This window comes from Ahaetulla prasina, chromosome 7, assembly GCF_028640845.1.
Source record: "Ahaetulla prasina isolate Xishuangbanna chromosome 7, ASM2864084v1, whole genome shotgun sequence".
Lineage (NCBI taxonomy): Eukaryota > Metazoa > Chordata > Lepidosauria > Squamata > Colubridae > Ahaetulla > Ahaetulla prasina.
Genome location: NC_080545.1, coordinates 43097962 through 43115217, shown reverse-complemented (window position 1 = coordinate 43115217; position 17256 = coordinate 43097962).

The following is a 17256-nucleotide window of genomic DNA, read 5'->3' as shown; positions in this document are numbered from 1 at the left end:
AGAAAACAGACAAACCCAAAATGGGGTTAATGCTACCAACTCCCCTTCTAACCCCCTCCCCCCCCAGGAGGACCTTTAGGTTTGTCAGGGAATTTATCATGAAATTGTTTGACTAGAGCATCAGCATTTACATCCCAGCTTTTTACCCAAGTAGCTTCAGACAATGGGTATCCCTTCCAGTGGACCAAATATTGTAAGCGACCTCTGTATAGTCTAGAGTCCAGGATCTTTTTAATTTCATAGTGGGTAAACTGCCAGGTAAACTGGCACAGTTGGAGGAAAACCGAAACTGGGGATTCCAATTCCTCCCTCAGTAATACAAACCCCAAAATCTCCACCCTCATGACCCCTCTGCCGGTCACATGCTCCAATCCTCAACCGTCCCATGTCGAAGCATCACTCCAGCCACTCCTTCTCCAGATGCGAACTCAGCCTGACCTTGACCGGCAGGAAATGTTATTATGTCTAATCATCCCTTGCACTACCACCCTCCTCCCCTCCTTTCCCACAGAGGAGAATTGTGGCAGCACATGGAAGCCTTTGGCCTACTATGGCTTCCAAAGCTGACACTCTGTCCTTCTCCCTTTCCATCTGTCTCCTTCTTCTTATCTCTCTCCATTGCTGTATTTATTTTCATTTCAATATTTCTGGTGTCCAGACAACCCCGGTTTTCTCATTTATTATACATTTCTCAAACCTCCCCTCCTATATTTTAGTTATTAACATTGTCTTTATCTTATTCCATTTATATCTTACAATCAATTAATGCAACCTTCCACCTCTTATTTTCTTAGAGATTTTGTTCACAATTCAATACATTATTTTCATCATTTACTATCATTTCAATTTTTGTTCCCTTTTACATCTTAATTTCAATCATTTTCACTTATAAGCCATACTATCTTTCACATTTCATCTGCTGGATTTTCCATTCTTTTATATATTTAAAATTTATTTCCTTACCATCCACTTTAATTCTCTCTCAATCCATGTATTCTCAGACACAAACAGAAAAAGAAAACAAATATTCCATTATATCTTTCACATTTAATTTACTTCTTCTCTTTTTATTTTCATTCATTTCAACCTTTTTTACTACCTTTTTACAATAATCCATATATTTCTTCTAATTTCCATTATTCCAGAAAATAAAAGAAAATAAACTTTCTACCACTATTTTAGTTTTTTTCTACTATTCATTTTTCTCCTTCTTTTAACCATTTTCCACCTTTCTCTGACTTTTACTTTTAATTTCCCCCCTCAATTTTTCTCTATTTCCTCCTCTTCTCTGTTCTATCACTGCTAATGCCAGTGTAATCATCTATTTTTTCACTCTTTTAATTTCCCCCTTTCTTTTCTTCTTTTCTTCTTTCCTTTTTCCCTTTCTTTTTTAAAATATCTTTTCCCCTCTCCATTTTTATTCTTTCCCTATCAATCCCAATATGATCATCTGTATTATCCTCACTCATTTCTTTTTCAACATTATATTTTTGTTGTTCTTGTTTTCTCATAATTTCATAATTTCTTTTTTTATTTTTAAACCACAGTTCTGCTTGTTTGTTCCCATTAAAGGACTCTCACATCATTTGAAGTATCTCCCATAATTCCTCCCAATTCTCCATGCTTTCGATGTGAGGAGAAAAACTTTTTATATTTATTTATCTTAATTTATGTATAGTCCAAATTCAAGTCCAAACTATTCTCTCTCCCCACCACTTTTTTTCCTGTTTCCAAATGCAAGCCAATTCAAATGTTTTTATTTTTTCCTGCAGTCCAAATTCCAATCTTGATTTTTCCAGTTCTTACCATAGCTGTTCAAACAAGACTCCTTTAATGTCCCTTTCCTCTTAGACTAAACAATGCAATGCTGTTTTTTTCTCTTCTTCTCCAGCAATGATTCTCTCCAATGCACAACTACTGGCAACAAAATGTCACTCATTAATCACAAAAGCAGTTTCGTTTTCTTCCTCTATTAAATCCTTTTCTCTCAATCTTCTTCTCCCTTTAATATTTATATTTATATTTTCTTCCAAGACCAATTTTAAATCCAGATGGAACGTTGTTTCTTTTAGGGCTTTTGACTTGTAAATCCTCTTTACTGTTTGCTTCCTCTCACTTTAAGTTTTTGCATGCCAATTAGCCCCTAACTTCAAGCCAGAAAATTTTTGAGCTTTACAAGTTTTTTTCTTCTTACCTGCGAGTTGGCCAATCGCTCATCTGGTAACAATACTCTGTTCTGATCTCACCTCCTGCTCAGTCTTCTTGTGTGGCTGTCCCAACATTGGCAGCTTTTAATGGCTGCCTTTCCTGTTGTTGGGTTGAAGGCTGGATGCTGGTGCTGCAGGGAATTTGCAACTTCCCTGTTTGCGCCAGCCGGTGCCTTCTTTCTTCGCTGTCCCTCCAGGAAAGCTATGGTTCATTGAGAACCCCCAGAATGGCAGGTGTTGTGTTCGGCTGGAGAACACATGACCAGTAACCAGCAGTTGATTGGTTAACCGCCGATGCTATAGCCGGCGGGAGAATTAAGGAGCTGCTATTGGCTGAGCTGTTTACAGCTCCAATATAAAAGGGCTGTCAGTTTAGAGCTTGCTTGCTTGCTCACCTCAGTTAATTGTTTGTAGTTAATAAAAGAACTGTTAATGGTTCTCCTGCGTTGCCTCACTTCTTGCTGTTGTTTTGCGAATACAACACTGGCGACGAGGATTTTGTTAGCGGAGATCGCAGGGGAACAAAGCCATTCATGAGAACTAGCCAGAGAGCAGAGCCAAGGCAACAAGACATTGAGGACTAAATTACCTCAGGCAAGTCTCCTTGATCAATGGCCACTCTTTCCACATTCGCTCCATTCGATCAGGCGAAGGAATCCTGGGACTGCTTTGTAGACAGGGTCAATTGTTTCCTGGCCGCAAATGACTACAGCAGGAATTTGAGTGTTTACCCCAGGGCACTGGGGCACACCATCCCATCATGGCGCTGGCCACGCCCCCTTTCCACTCCCAAGGTTCTTCAAACATCAGTATACCCAGGGGATTCACTCTGTCCATGGTTACAGCCTATGTTTTCAGGTACAGTGATCACAATTAGTACAATCAAACTCATTACAGCCAGACCCACTGCACCTATGGCTACATATGCTCGGACTACCATTCCTTGAAATATATTTAGTCTACCCAAGTTGTTTTTCTCATCCAGGTTCTTCAGCCGTACATAGAGGGTCAGCTTCTGGAGTGACACCAGTAAGGCTTCTTCTGCCCCGTATGTTGCCTGCCCGCTGCCAGTAAGGCAGTTATAGGGGGTGCTTCTTTAAGTGCACCACTAGAGGATGGGTTTTGTCTTGTTCTGCTTCCCAATATTCATCAGCTACCGGCTTAATTCAAGTCCAGTGAATCCAGGACTTGGATTCCAACACTTTTACTGCAAGTGGAGAACACATAACCATAGTACATGGGCCTTTCCACCTAGGTTTCAAGTTTTCCCCTTTCCAGTGTTTTACCCATATTTTGTCTCTTACTCGGATATTATGACTGGGGGTACTCAAAAAAGGTGGACTGAGGGACACACAATATTGTTGGATTTCTTGTATTTGCTTGTTCAGTTCGCCCACCATTTGACTCATCCATGTGGTCCCTATCTGGCTTAAGTCCCCCATATGATTTTTCAAACTATTACTGGTTTCTTCCCAAATTTCTGGAGCTACTTGACAGTGCAGCTGCCAGAAATTCAGCCTTTCATTGCATCCTATCATCCTTCTTCTTTTCTTCCACCTTCTCTCTATTCATGTAGACTTTTCATGCAATTTCCATCAACTGACTCTTAGTTATGCCCAATGCCCTTTCCTGTTTCTGAAGCTTTTTTTAATATCAGGGGCACTTTGTGATATGAAGGCCATGGCTAACATATGGGCATTCTCAGGACTCAAGGGGTCAATTGGGGTGTATGTCCTATAAGCCTCAATTAATCTCTGGAAAAAGGCTTTGGGACTCTCATCAGTCTCCTGTATTATTAAAGAGGGCTTGGATATATTCACTGGTGGTTTTGCTGCCTGCTCTAAAGCCTGGAGGATCAGTCCCTGATAGTTCTAGAGGTTTGCCAGGTCTTGATAAGGATCCCAATGGGGATCCTGTCATGGAAACCATTGATCTAGTACAGCCTGAAGATTTCCTCCCGCTGCAGGTTTTAAGATATTACTGATGGCATTATTCAATCTCTCTCTCTCTTCACCATTGAGGAGAGTATTCATTACTTGTTCTAGGTCCTGCCATGTAGGATTGTGTATCTTGATAAAGGTTCCAAAGAGGTCAACAACCTCTTGGGGTTTGGCTGACAGGGGCACAAAATGCTACTTCCAATTTAAGAGGTCTGTAGTAGTAAAAGGGACATATTGGAACAGAGGCTGAATGCCCTGGGCATTCATGACCCTTTGGTCCATCTGGCGAAGTGGGGCCAAGAGTTGGGCTCTAATATAACCTGCAACTGGAGAATGAAAAGCGGGTGGAAGGGGGGGATGAGGGGATCCCTTAGGCCTTGATCAGTATTTGGTATTTCCCTCTGTATTTCTTGTGCTCCTGCCCCTTGAACTTGATTGATGCCATCCTCCAGATTGGACAGTTGAATTGGGACTGGAATGTTGCCTGCTTTGGGCCATTGGTCGATACACAGGAGCATAAGGCAGAGGAATATCTTCTTAATAGGATTCTGTTTTTAGGACAGATTTCCCTTCATTGTGACTCTCCTTGACTTTACATCTGGAAGTTCCTTTCATTCGAGCCACGCAGACTCGCATGAGTTCAATTCGACATTTGTGAAGCCAATCAGGATTCTGTTTTACTACTATTTGCCACTGGTAAATATAAGGGTATTGATCTGGGTGCCCATAATCTGAGTCAGTCACAATTTGGTGCTCCTTGAAATGATGTCTAAATTAATGGTACCTTGGGGCTTCTATCCTACATTAAATGTTGGCAACTCACTTTCACAAAATTTCTTTAGGTCACCTGGATTGGCCCTAGGGTCTCCATAATCTCCACTAAAACCTCTCTTGAAATTATTCAACATACACTGAAGAGGTATCCTGGGGACAATTCCTCCACCACCCATTGTCTAACACACTGCCACTGACCTGTGATGCCGGACGTTCCAATGGTCACCAACAGGGACTGCAATGGCTTAACCACCCACACAATTCTTGAGCCTCCTTAGGATACACCAATCCCAGACCCAGGTGGGTGATCAGGCCCTCTCTTCCACTCTCAAACTGAGTGGGGCTACAATGACACAATACTTGCCTGCAGGTGTCTTCTTTTCAGCTGGCATGGTTTTGTGGCTGCCTTTGATTCCGGACGGGTTCTTGGATCAGCCGGTTGTCCACCGAATACCCCTGTAATACCATCTGCCTCTTTCTGGAGAAATCATCCGTGGTGCCTGAAGGTTCAGGGAGGCAGCCCCGACTAGGCACCAGTCGGTCCATGCTGTCCTATGCTGTCCTCAGTGAAAGATCGCTCTGAGTCCTGGCGGAGTCGCCATAAATGTTGTAGGAATAATGAGACTCAGACCTCGGAATCAAAGGAGCTGTATTTATTTGCACAAAAGGTTCACAGCAACTTAGCCATAGCAACATCTGAACAACTTCCTTATGGACAAACAAGCAGTTATATACTTTAAAAAAGTAGAAAAAACATACAGAAATACAGCATATCAGCATTAATTGGTTATGGCTTCCTGTTGCTGTGCTAAAGCAGCTAAATATTTCCCTCTCCCCTCCTCTCCAGGATGCGGTTACAGGTTTCCTGCAAGAAATGTCTACGTTTTCAACAGCTAATCTTGTGGCTATCTCAATGCTTGCACAACTTGCAAAATTGAAGTTTGATATTTTCCATTCTCTTCACACATTTCAGTTATTTAAAAAGCAATCTTTTATAACCTACATTTGTACCCTGCTATATAACTATGACAAGACATGCTGTTATCACCCCAGAAATGTTTGCATTTGTTCATAATAACCTTGTAAATTTAATCCTCTTATACCAATTTTATCCACAGGAAACTGGGATCATCAGAGGGATGGCATATAATTTTTTCAGTAAATACTAAATAACTGAAATAAATGTAGGCTATACAAACAAGAATAAACTTCTTGAGCTCAGTGGAGAAGAGTTCCAGAAGTTGCTCCAGTTCTGAAAATAATAATCTGGATCTTCTTGCCAAGGAAGAAATCTTACATTTTCGGTGCATGGAAAGGACAACCTGTCATTAGAAAAGGCAGGTGTTCAAACTTACTTGTAATTTAGTCATAAATGAAGAAAAAAGAAACGGGAAGCCTCTGAATAAGTACTGCAAGTTATGTTACAGGATCCATCAACATGAAGGATTTTTATCCTACTGTGAAGGAAAGGTTAACCTGAGAAATAGTATTGCATCAACAGAAATGATAATGAGTTTATATGTGACAGCGGGTAAACAGCAACACAGCACAAGGAAGCTATTGTGATAGGCAGTTAATTACAATGGAAGTCATGTCTTGGTAATGAAGAAGATTCACAGCACATTTCTTTCCAGTCACAGTACAATTTCTCCAGCTCTGTTTATGATAATCTATGGAATTATTTGACAGCAAGATGACATTTTGACTTTGAAACAAATTTATTTTATAGACAGTGCAATTACTCACTGGTATTCTGACATTCAGTTATGTGTGGAATTGCTCTGTAATAATAATAATAATAATAATAATAATAATAATAATAATAATAATAATAATAATAATAATAATAATAATAATAATAATAATAATAATAATAATAATAATAATAATAATTGGAAGATATATAAATATTGGGTCTATTTCTGATTAGGACATAGGACATTTTCTTTTTAGCATTCTGGCATTCTTACTTAAAAAAAACTATGTTTTCTGTAACATCATGTGTTAATATGCAGGAGAAATTGCCTTGCAATATGTATTTCTTTTTTAAAAACAATAAGAGGTACCAAAAACCAACTTCCATACTTTACACACACACAACACAACACAATACAACCAACTCACACACACACAAAATGCCACATACAGCTTTGTGAGATTTTGTGTGTTTGTGTAGTTAGAGTGAAACACTACAGAAACACACCAAATCTCAGAAAGCTGCACAAATATTTTATTTTATTATTTTATTTTATTTATATTTTTTAGATCAGGGGTCTCCAGCCTTAGTAATTTTAAGGTTTTTGGACTTCAACTCCCAGAGCCTCAGCCAGCAAAGCAAAGCAAAACAAAGCTGGCTGAAGAATTCTGGGAGTTGAAGTCCACAAGCCTTAAAGTTACTAAGGTTGGAGACCCCGTTTTTAGATAAAAGCAGCTAAATTTAAAACTTCCTTAACTTTTAATTGCTGTTTAAAAACCCAACTCCTTAAAAGAAACCCAATTAACTATTTTTTAATAGTTTACTTACCCAATTGAGGCAGGCAGAATCAGTTGCTAGCTGATGCAACTGATTGCAGAAGCCATGGTTTGCGAGCCCGAAAGGAGCAGCAATTATAGGTAAGTGGGGGAGGGGGCGATTGGGCAGGCATGGGTGGTTGTAAGAGGTTGTAAAAAAGTGATTTTAAAAGCCTGTGATGATCAAGAAATTCATCTGGGATCACCAGAGGAAAAAACGGCCCCTCTGACGATCCCATGAGGCTTGTCTCATAGCAGTCCAGAACCTCTTAAAAGGATTTTTTCTACAAGCTCTTCGGCTGAAGAGCTTGTAGAAAACATGTTTTTTAAAGGTTCTGGTGATCAAGCAATTCAGCTGGGATTGCCAGAGGAGCCTTTTAAAACCTTTTGTTTTTGCAACCTCTTTGGCCAAGGGAACCGATTCGGGAGCATGGCCAGGTGGGCATCGTTACTGGTTCTGCGAACTTGGACAGATTTTTGCCAGCGATTCTTAAGAACCAGTCAGAACTGGTAGCAACCCACCACTGACGTGTAGGCATAGTGTGTGTATTTAAGAGACTGATGCAGAAATAGCATTAAGGAAACTTGTAGCGAGGGTAATACCTCTGGAACAACTAAAAATATAATTAGCTTGTTATAAAAAGATTTCTGGAAATAAACCCATATGTAACATGACTATGGAGATTCTTGGTCATCCAGGTCATGGTTGTCCCAAAGGTGCTTTTTCAAAAGGCAACTGGACTTGCCTTTTAAGGTAGGTCCAGAAAGTCCAATTGCCTCTTAAAAAAGCACCTTTGGGACATCTGTAACATGAGTTTTACATGACCAGAACACTATTCAAACTGACACCATACGTACTGAACAGTTCTAATAAAATTTTCTTCATAATCATCAGTCAGAACAGATCAAGATTTTTGGATGAGAAGCGAAACGATGTCTTAATGAAAAAAACACAATCCCATTCCCTTTTGAAAAAAAAAAACACCTTTGAGATAACCGTAGCTTGGATGACTGAGAATTTCCATAGACATTGTGCTTTCTATCATTTTTTTCTCAGCTGCAAGGTTTGCTTTTTGGATCAACTAATGCCATTTCACTGGATTTAATGCAGGAACTGGATCCAAATTGTAATGTATCTTTAAACTTTTGGAGGGAAATTTGGGCGGGAACAAGCACGTTGCTGATTGGTTCAAGCATAAGCCAAAACTGTATAAAAGGAGGAATTTTGCCAGATGTTTTTTGCTGGGTTCACTATAAACTAAAGAGCTGTTGTCACTCACTGGTCTCCAGCCTCGTTATTGCCCGAATCTAACATTGGCGACGAAGGTGGATACTGAGGCAGTGAGATCAGGAAAAAGAGCTGAAGGAGCAAAAGAAGACGCGAACCCAGCCAGTTCAAGGGCGGATAGTTAGCGATGTCCAGCTACACGGCGCCAGCGCCATTTGACCCAGCAAAAGAGAAATGGGGTCATACATGGCTCGCTTCGAGTGTTTCCTCGAAGCGAACGAACTACAAGGAGTTTCGGATAATAGGAAGCGAGCGTACTTCCTGAGCCACTGCGGTCCAGAGGTTTTCGATACCGCGGAGTCACTTTCAGAGCCAACGCCGGTACAATCGGTACCGTGGCAAACACTACAAACAACACTTCGAGCGCACTACGTACCGGTACCCTCAAAGTTCGTCCAACGGTTCGAGTTGAGGCAGCGGGTACAGCGAGAAGGCGAATCGATAAGCGTGTACATGGCCGCGTTGAGGAAAGCCGCGAACCACTGTGAGTACAGAGATTTGGAGGACTCCTTACTCGAACAGCTCATTTGTGGGGTCAGAGACATCCGATTGCAAAGGCGGCTGCTGTCTAAGAGCAACCTGACTTTGGCAATAGCCCTGGACGAAGCCAGGGCTCACGAGATGTCTACCAAAGCGGCCGAAACATTGCAAAAGCCGAACGCACAGGGTACCGTGGCGAAAACAACACCGGTCCACAATGAGGAGGTCCAGGCTGAGTCAGACGGTGAGGAAGAGGAAGAGGTTTTCCACACCGGCCGGAGAGAGGGGATTGGGGCGAATGCGTGAGTTGCGGGGGCCAACATCAACGACAAAACTGCAAGTTTAAGGACGCTATTTGTCGGCGGTGCGAAAAGAAAGGTCACATAGCGCAGGCCTGTCGAGCCCCCCAACCTTCCCGCCGAAAATTCAAACCGACCAATCAGAGCGCGGGAGCAGCGAAGTGGCCCGGGATTGGCCAATTCAAAAAGGGACCACTGTGAGAGTGAGCCTCGCATCGACGCGACTAGAAAAAAAGATTTTTACCAAGACATACATTGAAGGAGTGCCGTGCCAGATGGAAGTGGACACCGTCTCATCAATCACAATTATGTCTTGGGGCACCCTCGTGAAAGACTTGCCAGCTGTCGCGAAGCGCCAACTACAAACCCAGAAGCTGAGAGTGCAGGACTACCAAGGAAATCGAATCCCTGTTCGAGGGGTGACGTCCGTCCAAGTCAAATATGGACAGTTCAAGAAGACCCTGCCAATCACCATAGTGGATGGAACCTTACCGAGTTTGCTAGGACTGGACTGGTTCCGAGCTTTGGGCATGGGAGTGACCGGGGTCTTCAGAAACGAAGTCGACCTCAAGGCTGAACTACTGAAGGAGTTCGAGGACGTTTTCAAAGACTGCCTGGGCAAGTACGAGGGGACCCCTATCTCTTTCAATCTAGACCCACAAGTTGCCCCTATCAGGTTAAAGGCTAGGAAGGTCCCATTTGCCCTTAAGCCAAAGATTGACAGGGAATTGGACAAGCTAGTTAGCCAGGGAATACTAGTGCCCGTTGACCATGCGAAATGGGAGACACCCATAGTGACCCCAGTCAAACCGGACGGATCGGTCCGGATTTGTGCTGACTACAAGGCAACGCTAAACAAAGCGTTGCAAAAGAGTGCATACCCCGTTCCAGTGGTGCAACACTTGCTGCACTCGTTGGGACAAGGGCAAGTTTTCGCCAAACTCAATTTGGCTCAAGCCTACCAGCAGTTACCCGTAGATAGCAGCACAGCCGAGGCGCAGACAATTGTCACGCACCGGGGGGCTTTCAAATGCACTCGACTCCAGTTTGGAGTTAGTGTGGCCCCAGGGCTATTTCAAAACCTAATGGAGCGACTATTACAGGGTTTACCTGGGGTGGTGCCTTATTTCGATGATGTATTGGTATCAGCTGAGAACTTAGGGGAACTGGGAGTGAGACTAAGGAAGGTTTTGGGCATTTTCCGGTCTGCCGTGCTTAAAGTTAAGCTTAACAAATGCCAAATTGGGGTAGAGTCCGTGGAATTCCTAGGCTACCGCATAGATAGGGAAGGGATTCACCCCACTGAGAGCAAGGTAAGGGCCATCAGGAAGGCCCCAGCTCCCAAAAATAAAACGGAGTTACAAGCATTCTTAGGTCTTGTCAACTTCTATGCGGTATTCTTAAAACACAAGACAACAATAGCTGAACCGCTACACAAATTACTAGCAAAGAAAGCTGTTTGGTCCTGGGGGAAGGCGGAAGCTAGGGCATTCGAAGGGGTAAAAAACCTTTTGTCTAGCGATAGCCTCCTCATTCAATATAATGGCACGTTGCCATTAGTACTAGTTTGTGATGCATCTCCCTATGGGGTGGGGGCTGTGCTCAGCCACAGATTGCTGAATGGAACGGAAGCCCCTATAGCATATTACTCCCGAACAATGTCCCAGGCCGAAAGGAACTATAGCCAGCTAGATAGGGAAGCATTGGCAATAGTCTCCGGGGTGAAGAAATTCCACAAATACGTTTTCGGATGAGACTTCGAGATAGTCACGGACCATAGACCCTTACTAGGTCTATTGGCAGGCGACCGCCCAACACCCGTTGCACTTTCACCCAGGCTGACCCGTTGGACTATTTTTCTAGCGGCATACTCTTATAAATTGATCCACCACCCCGGAAAAGACTTAGGGCATGCGGACGCTCTAAGCAGATGCCCTTTACCTGAAACCATTGAAGACCCGACCCCGGGAATTCCAGTCTTATTAATTGACTCTTGGGACTCTGGCCCAGTCACATCCAAAGAAGTGGCTAGGGCATCTTACAAGGACATTACAATAAGGACTGTAATCGGTTGGGTACAAAGGGGATGGCCCTTCTGCGCGAGCGGTTCAAAGACTTTGCGAAAAAACGAGCGGAACTGTCGGTTCAAGGGGGGTGTCTGTTATGGGGGGATAGAGTGGTCATTCCAGAAAAACTACGGAAAAATGTATTGGAACTATTGCATGTGGGCCACCCGGGAATCGTGAGGATGAAGAGTTTAGCGAGGAGTTATGTTTGGTGGCCCTTGATGGATCAGGAAATCAGTGACAGGGTAGGGAAATGCCAACCCTGCCAAGAGTCACGGCCACTACCCCCTACAGCCCCAATTAGAGAGTGGGAGAAACCCCAGGGGTCATGGTCCAGAATTCACATTGATTTTGCCGGCCCGTTCCACGGTCAAACCTTTTTAATTGTAGTAGATGCCTACTCAAAATGGTTAGAAATTATCCTCATGAGATCCATGACGGCTGAGGCAGTCATATCAGTCCTAAGGCACCTGTTTGTAACCCATGGGTTACCCGACACCCTGGTTTCCGACAACGGCCCGCAATTCACGGTAACTCAGTTTGAGGGGTACTTGGCAGAGGAGGGCATCAGACATGCCCTCTCGGCGCCTTTCCACCCGGCGTCGAACGGACTTGCAGAACGTTTCGTTAGGAGCGCAAAGGAAGCGCTTTCTAGGATAAGTCCAGGCGATTGGCAAACAAAAATCGATACGTTCCTAGCAGTCCAACATAGAACCCCCTGTGTAGCAACTGGCCGCAGCCCAGCGGAATTATTGATGGGCAGAAAGCTCAGGTGCCCGTTAGATCGTTTAAACCCAACCTACACCCCAGATGGGTACAGGGGGACACAAGGAAAAATCAGGGAAATGGCAGTTGGTGACCCAGTGTGGGCACACAACTATAGCGAGGGTCCAACATGGTTAAAAGGAACAATCCTTGGAATAACCGGGCCAAAATCCTATATAGTAGACATGGAGGATGGCCGAGTTTGGCGGCGACACATAGACCAAATAAGAAAGCGAATACCAAGCAAATCAGAAACAAATCAGCCAGGCCCTGACTACCAAATGTTTGAATACACAGCTGACTCAAGCCCGAGGCGAACGGGGGACTTATCTGAGTCCAATGAAGTCCAGCGACGCAAACCGGTTCCTCAGGAAGACAGCAGGGACGACTCTGCCAATAATCCAGGGCCGGACGGCCAAGAGGAGGAGCTAGGAGGAACTAAAAGTCCCTCCGAACAGCTCGACTCACTCCCCGAGAATGAATTGCGCAGGTCCAAAAGGGTCAGGAAACGCCCTTCCTACCTGCGTGACTACGTTGAGAAATGATATGCTAAATAAATGTAAATATAGGTACAATGCGTTCTGGGAGGGGAGGAGTGTAATGTATCTTTAAACTTTTGGAGGGAAATTTGGGCGGGAACAAGCACGTTGCTGATTGGTTCAAGCATAAGCCAAAACTGTATAAAAGGAGGAATTTTGCCGGATGTTTTTTGCTGGGTTCACTATAAACTAAAGAGCTGTTGTCACTCACTGGTCTCCAGCCTCGTTATTGCCCGAATCTAACACAAATGGTGATTTTTATGTCTGAGTCAATTGCGTCCTGTTACCTGTGCTCAACATTAAGAAAACTAAAATCTTGGCATCCAGCCTTCTCAATTCCTGGCAGATAGATGGGGAAGAAATGGAGGTAGTGACAGATTGTATTTTCCTGGGCTCCAAGATCACCGCAGATGGGGACTGCAGCCAAGAAATTAAAAGACGCTTGCTCCTGGGGAGGAAAGCTATGGCAAATCTAGACAGCTAAAAAGCAGAGACATCACCCTGCCAACAAAAGTGCGTATAGTCAAGGCTATGGTTTTCCCAGTTGCAATGTATGACTGTGAAGGCTGGACCATAAGAAAGGCTGAGCGCCAAAGAATCGAGGCCTTTGAACTCTGGTGCTGGAGAAGACTCCTGCGAGTCCCTTGGACTGCAAGGCGAACAAACAAGTCAGTCCTAGATGAGATCGACCGACTGCTCTTTAGAAGGCCAGATCCTGAAGATGAAACTGAAATACTTTGGCCACCTAATGAGAAAGAAGGACTCACTGGAGAAGAGCCTAATGCTGGGAAAGATTGAGGGCAAAAGAAGAAGGGGTCGACAGGTGGCTGGATGGAGTCACTGAAGCAGTAGGCATGAGTTTAAATGGACTCCAAAGGATGGTAGAGGACAGGAAGGCCTGGAGGAACGTTGTCCATGGGGTCGTGATGGGTCAGACACGACTTCGCAACTAACAACAACCTGTACTTTGATCTTCCATGCAGGCATTTGCCATCAATGTAAAGTGTTAAATGGTACAAGTAATGCTGTGGAGTGTTGCTGATAGGACATGGCATTTTCCCAGTGGTAAAATCTCCAAGGTTTGTTACTGGTTTGCTGCACGTGCATATGTGTTGCGCACGAAATGCACCTATGCATGCATGCATAGTGCATACCAAACGCATGCTGTACATACATGCAATATGCACACCAAACATATGCTGCGCACGCATGCGCAGTGCGCACCTAAAGGAGGCTTAAGAAGGTAAGTAGAACAGCGGGGTGGGGGAGAAACAGCTATGCCGTTCCTGCTTTCTAGCAAATATAAATCACATGGCATAGCTGATTGTCCGAAATACTAGTTCAATCGAACCGGTAGCTTTAATTACTACTGGTTCGCACTGGTTTGGGCATTTCACCCCTGCATTTGCTCCACATTTTTTCTGTCATTGGTGCGACATTTTTCTACTGGTGGTTTGTTGCTAACATGGTCAAGAAGGGAAACACCTAATGACCAATAGAACATACACATCTCCCTGCATCCAGAGGGCATTCAGCACTTTGTCCAGTTCTCAGCTCCATGCAGCACTACTGGGTGAACCATCGTTCTGTGAACTTTCATTTTAAAGTGAATTGCTATGTACCTCTCTCAAAGCACCCCAGTAATCTCCTTCTATTACAGCCATGTAGCATTCATTTGTACACACACTTCCCCATTCATACCACATCACTTTGCAGATGAGATCTTAAGTAACAGAAGGAGTTTGTCTTTAATAGATTTGCACTGCTGACTTAGATGGTGAAGGTGCTTGAACTAGTCTCTAGATACACAGTCTTCTTGATTTTGAGGCACAAACTAAATTGCCTAAAATGGTCGTTCCATGTCTGAACACAGTGCTGAAGTTATTCTCTGGTGGTAGCAATGAAAATAGAACAAGGCCTAGGAGACACTACAAAGCAGATTTCATATAATGGAATGGCATATTTGTTGACTTATACTTTAACACATTTTTACTGTCTGTTGTTTTATAACCTTATTTTAATGGTTTCTTCTTTGATATCTGGTATGTTATAGTTTATTATATCTCACTATCTGAACATAATTTTTATCTAGAAATGTTTCTCTATGATCCATTTTTTTGATCTTATAGTTTTTCACCATCCTTTAATCACGTTTGCCTCTTTTAGATTATCTTTGAATACTGTTGTCCTAGCCATACATTTCATTGTGATATCTCTGCTCTTTAAAATATATCTTATTTCATTGGCATTTATTTTATTGTCCTTTCTCACCTAGAATTGTCTATATTGAAATCTATGTTCAATTATCCTACTGTCAGGTGTGCCTCCATTCAAAACGCAAGAAAGAAAAACCCCAACTCCATTGTTTGTAGAGAAAGGTGCTTTTACTGAGTAGAAACTGAATGCATCACAAGGAAAGCAAGCTCTGAGGCAATAGGTGTGGTTTACACATAGAAGTTCTAACATTAATCCCTCCTCCCCCCATAGTTCAGGCAGTCTTGTCCAATCCACCTTCTTCTCAGGTGCCACGTGAGGAGCATCTTCAGATGGCTTCATTTCTCTGGTATGCACGGACCGTTACCTGTGAGTGTTATCAGCCCGCCTTCTAGCCTAAGTTTCTGAATATAGGTTTCGTTTCTCACTATCTGACCTCTCCTTTCTTCCCCCATCCTCCATTTGATAACAGCCAAAGCAGCTAGACCTTATCAGGGATATATTACCTACTACAATTGAACCCAAAGTATTGATGGTCTTCAATATTTAGATGTAGTGATCTCCCATGAAAACAAGATTGAAAGTGCTGCTTTATGGAATTTAGCATCTACTTGAATAAACTCCCAATCCACATTTTTATATTTAAAAGAGCAAGAGATATGCTATTAAATGTGTACACTTTTCAACAATTCATGCTGGCAGTCTTGAAAAACCTTAAAAAACGGTTTGGCAGTTAGGTATCGGTACGGATACATTCTCCATAAATAAATAAAAAATATTGTCACTGGCAATTGGAAGTGATAATGTTCATCTTTAATATTGGAAAAAATAATTTGAAAAAAGGGACATTTCACTTAAAATTCTGATTAATCATAGTAGGATCAATCATCTAAGTTATATACATATTTAAGAATCCTTGCTGAATCAATCACTATATTTATTGAAGACCATGCTGTTCTGCCCCAAAGATTTAAATGGAAAACATGTCTAAATGTTTATTTTGAAAAATCTGAAAGAAGTTTTATTAGACAGGATTACACTTGTTCTTCAATGATTAACTTCATAAACTGACAATATTATGTCGAACAGCCATTGTAATTATCTTTTAACAAATTGGAAACAGGTAAGACATTTCCACAAAATTGAAGATTCTGCCATCAAAATTATGAAAATAGGATCATGATATTGCACTGTCAGAACTGTGTATACAAAATGCAAAGTTTGTGGCACACTGGTATGAGATGACTTTTGTCATTCACCCTCTATCGCTTCACCGCCACATCCACAAATGTTTCTGCAACAGGGCCTGAGAAAGGTATATACTCATTCCTTTGGAGTTTATTCTAATACTGAACTCAGTTGATGTCAACATTCACCCTCCATATCTTTCTGCAAGGGAGATTCTTTATCTACCAACCCTAAATATCCTCATTGTAAATGTATCAGGAGAACCAGAGCTTGCCAAATATATTCTATTTATAGTCTCTGATTATTATTATGAGGAAGTAAATATTTCATTTTTGAACTCTCTAGTGCTGAACAATGCAGCAGAATTGTGTTTAATTTCTGTTTGATCATTAGTTATGTAAATTGGATTAAAATGTAGATTTAAATAAAAATGGAAATGCATGCTGAAATAATTCAAGGTTTGCTTTTTACTGTAGTTTAATTTTGGTGATACTCTAGCTCCCTCTGCTGTGCTGATAACTATCCCCAAATGCAAGGGCAAGGATTACCAATCTGATTCTCCCGTTCCCCCCCCCCCCTTCAGTAAAATCATTAGCAAATAGCACATATTAATATTATAGAGAAAAGCAGTGGCTTCTAACAATTATAAATAGTTCAGAAACTGTCTATTATCTCCCTGTATTTTAAGATTAAAGAACAGGATGACTGCTAGTCATTTCTGCAACTATACGAACAAAATCCATTCTTTTTTTAAGTCTTTGCACCTTTCACAGATGACCATTAGTGGCAAGCATATATTCTCAAAAAAGTTAAGCAATGTCAGGACTGCTTAATGTTTGGATGACAGACTACCAACAACCACCCCCCATCTATAAACATATAGTTATAAACTATAAACACCCCCCATCTATAAAGTCAATTTTTGGAATAGAGCCATTTTGTTACTTCAGGCAATATGTTTTAGTGCAGGGGACTCCAACCTTAG